The following is a 17,137-nucleotide window of genomic DNA, read 5'->3' as shown; positions in this document are numbered from 1 at the left end:
TATAGATTTAATCCAAATAGGACTAACCTAAGCCAGTGTTTAGATGTGGATTAGTGGTCCCTTAATTTATTCCTAGTGGTGGGGGTCCTGGGCATTGGATTTCCACCAATTAAATATAAATGATCCTTTATATCCTTTAAATTGTTGGACGATAGAATAGTAGACAGACCCCTGGATGGTTGTCCCTGTTCCTTTCACTAAAATCCACTGGAGGTGGAGTCAGGTCCCTTTACGATCTCTATAATCCATCTCAAACTATATGATTACAATCAATTTTCTTTTGAGAAATTTGGGTAAATGGTTTTACCCTATAAAAGATACAGGCAGTCCCCTACTTAAGAACACCCGACTTACATACGACGCCTAGATACAAACAGACCTCTAGATGTTGGTAATTTACTATACTTTAGCCCTAGGCTATAATAATCAGCTTTAACAGTGTCAGGTGTCTGTAATTAAGATTCATTGTTAATCCTGGTTCTTATGACAACCCAAAAGTTTTAAAACCAATTGTCACAGACACCCAAAAAATTTCGGCTGGGGTTACAATTATAAAATATACAGTTCCGACTTACATACAAATTCAACTTAAGAACAAACCTACAGAACCTATGTTGTACGTAACCTGGGGACCATCTGTAGAAGCCAAATGTGATTTTGCCTCAGTGTCTCATATTCCAAGCACTATACAATACTTCTTTCTCTTTTTGAATACCCCTTTGAGCTTTTCTTACTGGTGGTTTTATGTTGCCCATGTGATGCTCCTGATGTACTATTCTGGTAAACTACCTGTCCTGCTTACCTTCTACTGTACATCTAGCGATATTTTCAAAGCTCTTCAGACTGGATTTTTCTAAAGTACACTTCCATGCCTCCCGCGGCCAGGATACCTGCGAGCTGCGCAATATAGAAGATCTCGCGACTGTACAAAATTTCTGGTTGATTTCATCGGCTGTCTGGCATGGGAGCAGGGAATAACAATGAGGTGGGAGGCATGCATAAATTAGGTCTCCGAGGAGCCAGGAGGAGCTCAAGGTCCCATCCGACGAGCGCCTGCTGGCTCCTCCAAGACTTAATTTACGCATGCCGGCACATTTGAATATTTTTAAAAAGTCTATTTTCTTGGTGTAACGGAGGCCCCGGAGGAAGCGAAAAGAGGACCCCACATGCCCTACAGGTAACACGGGTGCGTTATGGGACTCCCACCCATAAAATGGTGATAGATTGGCTTTATATGTGAATGCCTGGATGAGAATATCCCTTCAAGCTTTTCTTACTGGTGGTCTAGTAACCGATGTTGTGTTTTCATGTTGCCCATGTGATGCTCCTGATGTACTGTTCTGGTAAACCACCCATCCTTCTTACCTTCTAGCAATATCTTCAAAGCTCTCATTTTTCTAAAGTACACTTTGGGAATGGAGAGAACAATCAAAGAATAAAAACTGAGGCATGTGTGGGTATAGCCCTACATAACGTAGAAATTAATTGGGGTAGGTGGATCATGTTAGTGGATCAGTGTTAGTTGAGTAGTGCAGGAATTACACATCAATTAACAGTGGTTGGAGGTTATGCAGGATTTGGGCACCAAAAAATATGACCCTCAAGATCCAAGAGGGTGACACAAACCACAATTGAGATGCACTTATTGTGAGACTGTTAGAACTGATATTGGACATGTGTGTCCTGAGTGTGTAGAGACTAGTGGCTAGGATATCTTCTTATCATCATTCTAACTAATCCAATGCTTATCTCTCCTGATATCTGCCATTAGAGGATAATTGGAAGGCCCCATGCACATGAGATGGCCAATGGGACATCAGCAAATTTGGTAAATTTTCAACCTATGTGTAGACACTGTTCCTAAGCTAAAGTCTCCAACTCTGCTCCAAAGCATTTGCTTTGATTGGCAGATATAAAAAAATATCTACACAATTTCTTCAATATGTACTTTGTGTTCATTTTCTGTTCGTGGTCTTCATCTTCTATTTTTTGTCAATGCTTATGAGGGCAGCAATGATCTGGAGTGACTCACTGAGGTCTAGGGAGAGTTTTCTAGGCGTGATCTGTGCAGAAAGGAGGTGAAGACAAGCTGTGACATCATCTATTGTCAGTAGTGATGTAATGATGGGTCAGTGTTATCTATATAGAGGTCATTGTACAGGGAGGAGGAGGAGATAAGCTGTGACATCATCTATTGTCAGTAGTGATGTAATGATGGGTCAGTGATATCTATATAGAGGTCATTATACAGGGAGGGGGAGGAGATAAGCTGTGACATCTATTGTCAGTAAAGATGTAATGATGGGTCAGTGTTATCTATACAGAGGTCATTGTACTGGGAGGGGGAGGAGATAAGCTGTGACATCATCTATTGTCAGTAGTGATGTAATGATGGGTCAGTGTTATCTATACAGAGGTCATTGTACAGGGAGGAGGAGGAGATAAGCTGTGACATCATCTATTGTCAGTAGTGATGTAATGATAGGTCAGCGTTATCTATATAGAGGTCATTGTACAGGAAGGGGGAGGAGATAAGCTGTGACATCATCTATTGTCAGTAGTGATGTAATGATGGGTCAGTGCTATCTATATAGAGGTCATTGTGCAGGTAGGGGGAGGAGATAAGCTGTGACATCATCTATTGTCAGTAGTGATGTAATGATGGGTCAGTGTTATCTATATAGAGGTCATTGTACAGGGAGGAGGAGATAAGCTGTGACCATCTATTGTCAGTAGTGATGTAATGATGGGTCAGTGTTATCTATATAGAGGTCATTGTACAGGGAGGAGGAGATAAGCTGTGACATCATCTATTGTCAGTAGTGATGTAATGATGGGTCAGTGTTATCTATATAGAGGTCATTGTACAGGGAGGAGGAGATAGGCTGTGACATCATCTATTGTCAGCAGTGATGTAATGATGGGTCAGTGTTATCTATATAGAGGTCATTGTACAGTAAGGAGGAGATAAGCTGTGACATCATCTATTGTCAGTAGTGATGTAATGATGGGTCAGTGTTATCTATATAGAGGTCATTGTACAGGGAGGAGGAGATAAGCTGTGACCATCTATTGTCAGTAGTGATGTAATGATGGGTCAGTGTTATCTATATAGAGGTCATTGTACAGGGAGGAGGAGATAAGCTGTGACATCATCTATTGTCAGTAGTGATGTAATGATGGGTCAGTGTTATCTATATAGAGGTCATTGTACAGGGAGGAGGAGATAGGCTGTGACATCATCTATTGTCAGCAGTGATGTAATGATTGGTCAGTGTTATCTATATAGAGGTCATTGTACAGGGAGGAGGAGGAGATAAGCTGTGACATCATCTATTGTCAGTAGTGATGTAATGATGGGTCAGTGTTATCTATATAGAGGTCATTGTACAGGGAGGAGGAGGAGATAAGCTGTGACATCATCTTTTGTCAGTAGTGATGTAATGATGGGTCAGTGTTATCTATATAGAGGTCATTGTACAGGGAGGGGGAGGAGATAAGCTGTGACATCATCTATTGTCAGCAGTGATGTAATGATGGGTCAGTGTTATCTATATAGAGGTCATTGTACAGGGAGGAGGAGATAAGCTGTGACATCATCTATTGTCAGAAGTGATGTAATGATGGGTCAGTGTTATCTATATAGAGGTCATTGTACAGGGAGGAGGAGATAAGCTGTGACATCATCTATTGTCAGTAGTGATGTAATGATGGGTCAGTGTTATCTATATAGAGGTCATTGTACAGGAGGGGGAGGAGATAAGCTGTGACATCATCTATTGTCAGTAGTGATGTAATGATGGGTCAGTGTTATCTATATAGAAGTCATTGTACAGGGAGGGGGAGGAGATAAGCTGTGACATCATCTATTGTCAGTAGTGATGTAATGATCGGGTTTTCTTGTATGGTGATCATGTCTGTGATTTAATTGAAGTTACCTCTGCAGAGAAATCCCATGCATAATTAGTAAATGTCAGTCAATTATTAAAGGGAATCTGTCAGCAGATTTGACCAACTAAGACTATAGTGTTAGGGACAGCATTTTAAGGACAGGAAGTGGACTTCCTGTCTGCTCAGGCTGAAATTTACAGAAACACTGAGCTGTCAATCGAAAGAAGCTGGTGTGGTATATTGACAGCCTGGTGAAATGACTCTTCTATTCAGAATTTGACTCTTAATGTACTCATTTGCATATTAGAAAAATGTCTGTAATAAAGGTACAGTGCCTCAGTGGTGATTTTAGATGATATGGGGAGGACTTATCATAATACAGAACATTAAATCAATCAATACATCTAAATGTTATCACTAGATGGACGTTTTTCAGTCTCCGCCTTCTTATATTTAAGCTCTTTATAGAAGGGATATGAGAAGTACAGTAATTTCAGGCAAAGAGATGTAATATTTAGTTGATTTAGAAGATGGTTTTACTGACTGTAGATGACGTACATTCTTAAAGGGATAATCCGGTAAGGGTGACCTTAGTTTATATGCCCCATTAAACTATAAGGAAGGCACGGGGGACAGTCTATTGCTTGGGATAGGTCCCTATTAGCTAGAAAATAGATCTGCCAAAAAAATAGCTTCTGCCCTGGAGAACTTAGCCCAATTTTCTTTTTAAAAAAGGTCTTCATTTACATGTAGGGCTGTCCAAACGGATCATAGAATATGTTCTCACGTTAGCCTGTGGTTTGGTATGACTATCTCTGATTCATGTTTTGGTGCTGCTGAATTCTGCTGACTTATCCCTCCTGCACACATAGTTGCAAAATAGGGCTCTTTTATCCCGAGAGTCAACGGTATTTCGTGAGGGACGCAAATGGGGAGGAGCTTGGCACATAGAAGGCGGGCAGAGAGGTGAACTCCCCTACATCTAATATAGCTATAGTAGTATAGCTGAAATCGGGTCGAAGCGGGACAGAGGGTTTTTGTAGATCCAGGCGTCAGCTTTAAAGGGGTGTTCCCATTTTGCCAAATTAATGTTATTGTTTGTATAATGTAAAGTTATGCAATTTTCCAATTAACATTCTGTATCAATGTATCACTGTTCTCTAGATCTCTGCTTGCTGTCATTCTATAGAAAACTTCTATATCTACTTCCAGTGGACAGAAAATCGGACCAGGGTCACACAGGTGCACAGCTCGTTATATCACAGGGAGTAATCAGAGCCGTGTGATGTAATGAGCCGTGTGACCATGGTCAGATTTCTCTAGACTGGAAGTCAACATAGAAGCTTCCTATAGGATGGCAGCAAGCAGAGATCTAAAAGAAACTGTGAAGAATTGGTACAGAAAATATATTGGAAAATTGTATCACTTTTTATTATAGAAATAATAACATTTATTTGCTAAAATAGGAAAACCACTTTAATAAATTTCCCCCACTGTGCGTCATCCGTATTTTTCATCGCCCATTAGACTTCTATGGGAGGCCACAGATATGGGCCAGAATAAGACCTGCTCTGAGTTCCTCGTGCTCCTAGGCTTAGACACAAGGCTGAGGAATGTCTAGCTGTGTGCATGAGCACATAGAAATACATGGAGCCGAGAAAAAGCTGAAAAAAAAACTCACTGCTCAACATTTCATACCTGTAAACATCATTCTAATATTCTGATTATTTTGCAAGGTTTGTAAACATTAGCTCGGATCATAGGGCTGGACACAGTGAGGGGTACCCTGCCAAAGGGGTCATCTCAGGACAGCATAGGGAAGTCATATACTGGTCATCACAGGACATACAATTCTACACAACCTCTAGGACTCGCTGTATCCCTCCATTTCTAGGTCCATTTGGTTATTTAAGCTCATTATTATCTCCAATGTTTATACTACCCTTTTAAAGGAAACATCCATCAGAATCCATCATGATAAACCAGGGACATTACTCATAGATCCAGGCACTGTGACTGTGGTAATCTTCTTATATTTGTTATCCATGGCCTCCTTCCTTCTAAAATCAACTTTTAAAATTATGCTAATGATCTTGAAGCTCTCTGACGGTGTGCATTATTACACAAGTATAAAAATACAGTCTGTGCCTGACATAAAAAGAACCTGTTACCAGGTTTTACCCCACTAAACTACTCGCCCCCTCAGGTAAGGTATGAAATGTCCTTTCTAGCATCCCCTCTTATTGAAATAGCTCCCCAAAGTCAGACAAATATGACTCTTCTTACCTTGTTTTTGTGTGTGATGAGTCAAGTTTAGTGGTTGCAAGTTTAGTGTTGCTTGAAACGGCCCTTCAATTCTATAGCACCTAAAAACATGCTTTTTGTGTCATATGAAAGATAAGAATCTCATCTTTTAGATCACATGGATTATGGCTTTGTGAGCTACGGAGCCAGAGACATAAACAGCTAAAGACATAGGGGCTTATTTATTAAGGGTCCCGTGGCCATATTTTCGTCTGTTTTCACGACTTTTCGGGAACTGCGTCGGGGATGGTGTCACACGCAACACAAATCAAGTTGGACGTTCTGACTGATTCGGACTATGCCCGGGATTTAACATTTAAATTTGTGTCGCAACCCAAGCACTTACATGCACCAGGAAGAAGAAGGTGAACACCGGTGAAGCGTCACATGCAGGATATCGGGCACACGATCTTCATGAATCGCGGCAGAGTTCATCCTCGTCGGACAGTCTGGATCGGGGATCGCGCAGGGACGGAGAAAGTAAATGTGCCCCATAATTGGAAATACGAACTGCAGATAAAGCAATTCCTGCCTATTTTTTTACCATCTGTGTGTCCAGTTCTGTAGCTCAGTGATCCATATGTTTGATGGGATCTTAAATCTGAGATTCTTATCTTTGAGATTACACAAGAATAATGTTTCTAGGTGCTATAGAACAGAAGTTAGAGGTTTCTGAAATTATACATGCCTGCAAACACTAAACTTGACTCATCTCTTGTGAAAATGACGTGAGAACAGTCATATTTGCCTGACTTTGAGTGAGATTTAACATAAAAGAGGGAATTCCAGAAAAGACATTTAGGGGGTCATTTATCTTATCTCTGTTTGTTTTGGCTTGTTTTTGCCTGTCCTTTTTCTGACTATTTCCTTGTGTTAAATGTTTTTTTTTTTCAGATTTCTTTTTGAGACATTTGTTACAAATGTCGCACAAATGTCTCAAGTCATTCCTTTGCATCTTCCAAGTTTTCCTTAAGTATGGTTTCATCTGGATTTTTTTTGTGTCAAAAAATGGTGCAAATTTTGGATTGCAATGGACTCATGGGTTTTTAGTGCTAATTTCTTGGCAAGGACCTCGCTCAACACTTTGTTTGTCTTGTCTTTATTAGTATGTAGTACATGTTAATTTGTTACTTATGTCATATTTGCCAACATATACTGTAGGTATCTGTTCCTTGTAAGCTGCTATCACAATGACGCTTCCTTTTTGAGCATAAGCTAATAGAAGAGAGTTGAACACAAAAACATGTTGCAAATTTGAGACAGAACGAAAAACAGGAAGAAAAATAAAGCTAAATGACCCCCTTAATCCCCATACCTGAGGTGGCTGTTAGTTTAGTGGAGTAAAACCTGGTGCCAAGTTCCCTTTAAGGACACCCAACTTACAGACTAATCTGGATGTAGGTCATTTACTGAACTTTAGACCCAGGCTGCAATGATCATCTGTAAGATGAAGTTATCAGAGGTGTCTGTAATGAAGCTGTCTATGATCCCTGAACTTATAAGAACCCAAAATTTTGAAAATCCAAAAAAAAATCTTACATATATGGTACCTGTTACGACTTACAAATACACATAGACAAATACAAGTTACATAGAAACCTAAAGAACTTATTAAGGATGTAACTCCGGGACTACCTGTGATTGATCCAGGCCCACCCCTTTAAAAGAAACCTACCACTACGGATCTACCTATTAAGGTAGATCCGGTGGTAGGTGCATCTAACGTATGTAAGGATGGGCCTTTTTAGGGCTAATCCTTTACTCCCCTCTATCTTTTCTAATCTTTAATCAGGGTAATATGCAAATTTTCTAAAGAGGCTACTGGGGCGTGGAGTAGCCGGAGCTGAGGCTGCACGATGTGGCTACTCCATGTCCCAGTAGCCTCTTTGATCCTCCTACCCAGACATCTTCAGCGCGCAATTACAAGGAGCTGTGCCCACTCGTCCGCGAAGCCGGAGATCTGCGCATGCGTAGAACACAGGCCTGCGGCTGCATGATCTCTGCTCCAAAGCCGGAGCTACTGCGCATGCGCAGAACTCCGGCTTCGCGGACGAGTGGGCACAGCTCCTTGTATCTGCTCGCTGAAGATGTCTGGGTAGGAGGATCAAAGAGGCTACTGGGGCGTGGAGTAGCCGTGCCGTGTAGCCTCAGCTCCGGCTACTCCACACCCCAGTAGCCTCTTTAGAAAATTTGCATATTACCCTGATTAAAGATTAGCAAAGATAGAGGGGAATAAAGGATTAGCCCTAAAAGGGGGCTATCCTTACATACGTTAGATGCACCTACCACCGGATCTACCTTAATACTGTAGGTAGACCCGTCTGGTAGGTTTCCTTTAAGCCACTACATATGTCTATATCTAAAGGCAGCAGATATACTAGATGAATAAACAGCCATGTAGAAGTGTGATTCAGCAAATCCTCGCAAACACAAAGCTACAATAAACCTGAGAATGCGATGATGAGCGCAGGGGAGATAATTTCCTATCGGTGAGATTTATCGGAGCCATTAAGCTGACTATCTACTGTACTCGCTGTATTTGCACAATGGCTGAGATTGCTTTGACCCTCGTTATATCAATTTGTGGAAGGTAATTTTTTTTTCTTCTGTTTTTGAGTCAATAGAAACCTCAGCTTCTGTGTTGGGGAATGACTCAGAGGAATGACCCAGAATGTATAAAACAAGAAGCGTCACTGCAGGCGGGGAGATATTTATTACATTATTTTTTCATTTTATTACACCCATATTATCTGATGGCCCACGCTGACTCCTTCCTCCACTTCACGGATGTCCTAATGAGATTGTTTATACACAGTAGCAATATATGTATAGGAAGGATGGCAGTGTAAAGCATGGAGGATGCAGAGAGCCCCCTTATCATTCTCGATGATGCAGAAAGTGGCTTTAGACGTCAGTTCACCTTGCTTCAAAGTGTATGTGATTTGGGTCTTTCTATGTAAAGTGCATAAGGACCAGCGGTGTGAAGGGGGTCAAAGGTCGGGAAGTAAGAGTTCTCCTTACGGAGACTTTACCAATTAAGGCCGCCCTGTAGCATGTAGAGCCATTGACGCTCTATTACAGGATTCTGGGAAAGTACGCACATAATTTTTCCATGATGGGATATGGAAACCTTTGCCTCTTTTGCTACCTGGTAAGGCAGCTCCATTACTATCAAGCATGACTTCCAGGAAGCCTAATGACATAATGTGGGATCATAGCCAAAACAGTATATCTATTCCAGGAGCTCCCTTGACATCAAGCATGCAGTACACCTTGACTTAAAGGAAACCTACCATCTGTTTTTCTGCATTATGAAGCAAACATACCTTGAGAATGCTGTAGCTAAACCGATGCAGAAACATATCTTGTTTAATCCCTGAACTGAGTGGTTCACACAATTATAAAATTTTGATGAGGCTCTGTCGCTTCTGTGGCTGCTCTGGCGCTTCTCGTGTCTTTAATTACAGGTGCTGCCCACTCTTTCACATAAGTTCCCCTTGGTGCCTTTACTGCCTTGTGGATAATCCCTGAATGCTCATCATGTGATTCAGCAGTACTACTGCTACTTACTTTTGTGCTGTGTGCTGACTCTCCGTGGTTCTTTGTTTACATCTATGAGCTCTGCTGAATAAGAGGAGCTGTAGCAAGAGATTATGACTCATCCTGCTCCCTCCCTTTTTCCTGTCTCTGTCAGTTAGGACTGACTGTGAGAGACAGAGGGAGACACAATGAGGATGACTCAGAGAGGTGAGAGTAGAGGCAGATGTGTATATATGCAGAGGGCAGCATGGTGAGAACAGGGAAAGGCTGCCGCTCTTAAAGGAGGCAAAGACACAGGAACATATACAGGCAGAGACAGGTCTTATGGAAGAAATTTATTGAAAAGTGGCCAACCCCTTTAAATTCAGCAATTTTACAATTGGTATAAAAGTTCCTAATTTTCTCCCGTCATTCCGACTTCTGAGAATATCCAGCCATAACATTCTTTTCCCTTTTCAATAAAATGATTTTCCCCCCTCTGAATCCATCATTTCTGTGGCTCATTATCACCGGCAATGTGTTATCAATACGACCGATTAGCAGAAAAGGATCCATTACACTAATTATCAGCTGTAATTGTTACAGTAACGAACATTACACAAAGCACTCCGGATACAATCGTTGTCTTACTTCTGCCTTGCAGATTCCAATCATATCAGGGCAGTAAAATCTCCCGACTTGGTGCCGGTTCTGTTAACGCTTTATAAAAATGTGACATTGGAGAGGAGGGGTGAGAGGGAATTGTCTTGCATTGATAGTGATATGGGTGATTATTAAATAAAACATTGTTTCATATGACGATTCTAAATTATGATATTAAGTATTATCAGGATTACATTGCTAAAAGCAGACACCAACACAGAAACATAATGGACACATTATAAGACAATGGATCTAACACACAGCATTGGTGCAGTTATGTATTAGATTGGACGCTGCTCTGCTATTGTTGCTCTTCTGCTCCTACGATGCATGTGAATAGAGCCTTAAAGGAAATCTACTATCAAAATCCTGCATGATAAACCAGGGACATTACTTATAGATCCAGGCACCGTAACTGTGGTATCTTTGTATATTTGTTATCCGTGGCCTCCTTCCTTTTAAAATGAACTTTTATAATTATGCTAATGAGACAAAGTAGCTCCTGGGGGTGTTACCAGAGCCCCTCCGCAGCTCTGGTTGTTATGCACCCCCCTGCTTCCTCAGCACTCCCCCTCACTCTGCCTGATGTAATCTCACGCAGTGGCAGGGGGAAGTGTTCCAGCACTGTGTAACAGCCTGTGAAGCTGCAGCATGTAGGGGCTCTAGTAGAGACCTCCAGGATCTTTCTGGCTCATTAGCATCATTTTAAAAGTTGATTTTTAGAAGAAGGAGGACATTAATAACAGATATAAGAAGATTACCACAGTCACTGTGCCTGAATACATGTCCCTGGTTTATCATGATGGATTCTTAGGGTAGATTTCCTTTGAAGGGCATCTACCACCAGGATGAAGGACGTCTCCTGACACGTTTGTCTTAGTAAATAGTTATATTCACCCAAAGTTACTGTCCCCTTTTGCCATGCTACAGAATATGCCCGCTGCTCTCATTATTTATTAAAAACTTATCCACATGCCTTGTACTGTAAACTGGTAAGAGTTTTTTTGTAAAGAGAATTCAGGATAAAGAATATGCTGTCTTAAAGGGGTCGTCCACTTTCAGCAAATAATTGTTTGTGTAATGAAAAGTTCTACAATTTTCCAATATACTTTCTGTATCCATTCCTCACGGTTTTCTAGATCTCTGCTTGCTGTCATTCTATAGGAAGTTTCAATGTTTTCTTCCTGTGGATAAATACTGGTCCCTGGTGCACACAAAAAATTTACAATTAAGGCCCCCCCCCCCCCCCCACTCCAATAACACAAAAAACATAATTACAGAGACCTCTAGAGTAGACATGGAATAATGATACAGACCTGACAAAAATAAAATCAAAAAATCTAACCTGTCATTGAATCTCTTCTGTTCCCTGCGCTGAACGCTCATTGTTCTTCTAATCCTTTGTGTGGTACTGGCACCAGCACCCAGGGCATGGTGGCGCTATCAGAAGCAGTGAGTATGGTCCGGATGTGCCACTCAGAGCCGGCGCCAGCACTGGGCAAACCAGATCTGCTGGGGGAGCCATAAGGCTGTATATAAGGAATCCATGGGGGTGAGGGGGGCTGTATATAGAATAACCATGAGGGGACTGTTTGGGATGATAAACTAGTGAATATCTAGGGAACAGTTTCAGAATTGTTAATGCTACCATGTGAGTTGACTGCAAAGGGGCCCACTGAGGCTCTGTCACCCAGGGGCCTCCTGAATCCTGAAGCCGACCCTGGTGCCATTCATAATGTTTATAGTCTATTATAGATGTTTCAATAAAACAATCGTTTTTATAAAGCAAGAAAGCCGGATGTGCAACTTACTTACTGCAACTTTGACCAAGGTTATGGGGAGTGTGACCCAAGCTCCCAGAATCCAGAGCAGGAGAGCACCAGAGAGCTGTGAGTACAAGTACTTAGTTCTAGATAGTCTAATCTGAGCCTCCATAGCAATGAGAGCTTCCATCAGTGATTGGTTACTTATGCTGCTACGGCTTGGCGGGAGGGCACGGGGCACAACTTGGGGCATAAATGGCTTCATGTGGCCTGTGGGTTTTGTGCTGTTGCTATTAACGCCCGACTTGTTACGCCTGCAAAAAGTAGATTTGTTCCCTTTCCGAACCAAAAGCGGAAACCACAAAGAAAATGTAAAAAATTATGTGTATGATGAAAATAGAATGTCACTAAAACCTGCAAAAAATGGAAAAAAAACTGCAAAAAAACTTAAGAAAAAATGTCTTTCTTTCCACTTCACACCTAAAAAAATTAATAAGGTATAATAAAACAGTATGAATAAAAACTCTTCTCTCATCTTGTCCCACAAACCGATTCTTATTCTTACTTATTCTGTATATTAAAGCTACCGTATATACTCGAGTATAAGCCAACCCAAGTATAAGCCGAGGCCCCTAATTTTACCACAAAAACCTGGTAAAACCTATATTTTTTTACTCTTGTATAAGCCGAGTTTGGGTTTTCAGCACATTTTTTTGTGCTGAAAAACTAGGCTTATACTCGAGTATATAGGGTAATTACCGGTCACTGCACATTTTGTTCTGCATGACCAACAGTAACTCCTAAAATAAAAGTAAAAAAAAGTTGTGTGGAGCTGTAGATACATTTAGCAATGTCTTTAGTAAACACGATTTGGTTCCCTTTGCCCTTGTCCTTATCGTAGCACGATAACATTAAACATACTGAACAAACAAAAGATTGCTTTCTCAAATTAATAAAACCTTCCTGCCTGCAAAATATAAGGTAAAAGGATGAAAAATATATATATAAAAACGATTAAAAAATGAATATTATGTAAGAAATTTTTTAAAATTCTTTTTTATTTGGGATACTAATCAGAGCAATGGCAAATCAATAATAACTCTTCGATGACAAGCAGGGATATGTCACTTGTTGACATATGTCAACCATTTTAAAAAGAAAAAAACATCTAAGGATACTCACCTGCGCTCCTCTCCATTCCAATCCCAGTGCTGTATCCCAACTTAATTTTACACGCCGGGTCATAAAAAGCAGCACGGAGTGCGGGGACAAGATGTCCGGCACTCCGGGCTGCTAATTATGCACGCCTTTGCCACCTTGCCTCTCCCGTGACGTCACCTTCCTCTCCAAGCATGGGAGAGGGAGCTGCGGGGGCGTGCATAATTAGCCGCCCGAAACATCGAACATCTCGACCCTGCGCTCCGTGCTGCTTTTTTTAACTTTCTTTTCTAGGCAGTCCCGGTGTGTCAAGCTTTTGGAGGATAGCGCTGGGATCCGAATGAAGAGAAGTGCAGGTGAGTATCCTTAGAAGGATTTTTTGTTTTTTTAAATGGTTGATTTCCTTTAACATTATGATAGTAGATAATTTCCTGTGGATAAAAAGGCCTTTATCCACCAGCAGACACACACCGGCCATGGAAGGAAAGCCACAGGGAGAGGAGACTGATATAAGATATACACAAGGACAAATCAGTTATCCCCCAAAAGAAAAAAACAGCTTGTCGACATGCGGTGAGATCCCCACAGGTCAACCAGTTATCTCGTATCCTGTGGTAACAGAACACCCCCTTAACGTATGAGGGCTTCCTTACTTCAGTATTTTATATTCCCTGCTATGTACTGGGAAGCAGGAAAACAATTCCAAATAGAAATTGCTGAAAAAACGCATTTGCTCCATTTTCTTCAGGGCTCTGATCTTAAAGGAAATCTACCACTGGTGTAGACAAGATTTCAAGGATTTCCAGATTCTACAAGACTACATCCCATAGATAACCAGTTTCTACAAGGCTACTTCCTATAGATCCCTAGTTTGTATAAGGCTAATTCTTACAGATAACCCATCTCCACAAGGCTATTTCCTATAGATAACCAGTCTCCATAAGGCTAATTTTTATAGACAACCAGTTTCTACAAGGCGACTTCCTATAGATAACAAGGGGCATATTAATCATTCTTGCTTCGGCCAAATTCTTAAAGGGGTTGGCCACTGTTTTACACAAGTTGCTCATGTGCCTTACCTGCCATTTACTTATCCGCCCAGAGTAATTCACATAAAGTGCATTGTCCGATGATCATGAACTTCGCCGCGATTCACTAAGATTGTCCGCCCGATATCCTGCCTGTGTCGCTTCCCCGCTCAGGTCCGTCAGAGTTCACCTTCTTCTTCCTGGTGCATGTAAGTGCTTGGACACAATCCCCTGTTAAATACCTGTCACAGCCACGCAAAACCCCAAAACGTCGGAAAGTCTGACAAAAGTGCATCCGCGGATCCTTAGTAAATAAGCCCCAATATCTGAATGTTCATAAAGTGATTCAGCAGTCCTGCTACTTACTTTTATTCTGTGTGCAAACTTACTGTGATTCTTTGTTTACATGTCTGAGCTCTGATGAATAGGAGGGGCTGTGGCAGGAGAGTTATAACTCATCCTGCTCCCTCCCCTCTACCTGTGTATGTGAGTGAGGATGGACAGTGGAAGACGCCATGAAGACCGACTGGGGCAGTGACATGCAGAGGGCAGCATGGTGGGAAGAGGGAAAGGCTGGGGCTTTCATGCAGAGACTTGTCTTATTGAAAGTGGCCAACCCCGTTATTGGCTTTCTGTTCGAAATCTGCCCCTCTACCAGACAGGGTGACCCAGAGTGAACTATTTCTACACTTTAGTAGAACTGTTATATGGAAGAAAACCCAACACTGTCCAAAACTTTTAAGGTTATTTCAGGTTCTGTCACTTTCTCTTTTCGATTTTGTCTTCCCTATGTTTTTCCCTGTTTTATCTCAGGTCCTTTGTTTGATTTAGATATCCAGATGTGAATCTAGTCATTTGTTTTCCCCCATGAGAATATTATTATGTCTAGAAAGCTCTGGCCTGTTATTTACTTTGCTGGAGGTAATTGGTTCTGTATACTTGGGTTCACCTTTCTTATTTCAGGCAGTTAGAGGGGATACACGGATGTAATCCTTCTTGGAGATTTCTTTCATTCTACTTGATTTTCTTTATTGCACTAATGCCTTCTGTTTAGTTTTTTGACTTTACGGTTGTTTGTTATTGCCAGCTGCGGATTTATAACTTGCGGCTTCGGAGTGCGGTGGTATTTTTATGGAGCCTGCTAGGCCTTTTTTTTTTTTTTCCCACTGCTGAAGTCACTCTAATTCAATAAAATACATGTAATATCATCAATTGCTTCAGGGATCTTTTACAGTATTTTTCGGACTATAAGGCGCACCGGTGTATAAGGAGCACCATCAATAAATGCCTGCTAAAATGTCTAGGTTCATATATAAAGCGCACCGGATTATAAGGATGAATGACCAGCAGGTGGCAGACCTGAGCACAGTTCAAGGCAACTGTTCGCTATAAGTACGGTTCATATATAAGGCGCACTGGACTATAAGGCGCACCTTTGTTTTCTGAGAAAATCAAAGGATTTTTTTGTGCGCCTTATAGTCCGAAAAATACGGTACCATGATGGACGGGATAATCATGGGTCCAGGGGTAAAGTGATTCGCCAACCTCCAACCACAAAGAGCAAAGCTATAAAACTGATCCCAAAAATGTCAGAAAATGGTGTATTATCAAGTGATCAGAACCAAAACAGGTTTGTACCTGCTGGAACAATTGGGCTTACTCGAGTCGGACAGATAGGAGGACTTTGAGGTTTCGACAATCCATGAGAGAGAAGTTGGCCAAAGCCAACAGTTTTTAAGGACTAGCTTAAGGCTTTTTGAATAGGAGAAGCCTCTCGATAAATAATATTATTTTTTCCATAGGAGATTATGAAAGGAATAAGGATTGAGGTCAGGAGTAGAGATGAGCAGACCTGATGGCCGGGTTCGGCCGTCTGACCCACACAGGTTGCCGAACAGCCAATCTGGCAAATTGACATCCCAAGGAACTAGGCATGGCTACGACCGGCAAGGGTGGTGTCATCAATTTAGCAATATATCCGGCTCAGTCGACCAAACCCGAATGCCGAACCCAACTATCGGGTCTTCTCATCTCTAGTCAGGAGGACTATAATGCCAATAAGCATGTAGCCAGTGTACAAGAAAAAATATACAAGAAAATACAGAAGATTTTATTACAAAAATATGAAAACTGTATCATCCCCAAAACAGACGACAGGAAATTCACTATACAGTGGATACAGAAGCAGATGCCGTTGGAGGTCCTACCATTGAACTGTATGGTAGCTGAGCCTGCAGTGCCTCTGAATGGCCACTACACTAAAAGAGGAGTGGTTTTCCTTATCGCATCCTGAAAACTGTTTTGCAAATTTTCCCAGAATCCCCTAGTAGAGCGTCAAAGGCCTTAATTGCCAACGTTTCCCCAACGAGACACTTACGTCCAGACCCTAGCCACTACACAGCAGACAAATAAATATGTTTACATGTTTTCAATGGTCGTTGACCAAAAAGTTGGTCAGTGCGGACCAAGTTTGAGTCCCCCTCTGATCAGACATCCTATCCAGTGGATAGGCCAAGAATAATCAAACGATTGGCCTACATTCTTCTGTATTAAGCCCATACACACAACCCTATTGGGGGGGCCATGATTTGGCCGTATGAATTGCTCCCATGGTGTATTACACCCATCACAGTGCAGGAGAGGCACACCGTGACCAAGCCGGTTAGCCACCTTTCATCTCCACCTGGTCGTATGCAAGAGGCCTTACTGTGTGGATTGTCTGCATGGGAATCTGTGTGGGCATCCTTATATACCCCACAACATGCACAGGTACCGTATTTTTTGGACTTAAAGGCGCACCAGAATAAATGT

This window comes from Engystomops pustulosus, chromosome 3 (assembly GCF_040894005.1).
Source record: "Engystomops pustulosus chromosome 3, aEngPut4.maternal, whole genome shotgun sequence".
Classification (NCBI taxonomy): domain Eukaryota; kingdom Metazoa; phylum Chordata; class Amphibia; order Anura; family Leptodactylidae; genus Engystomops; species Engystomops pustulosus.
Note: the sequence above shows the minus strand (reverse complement) of the source record.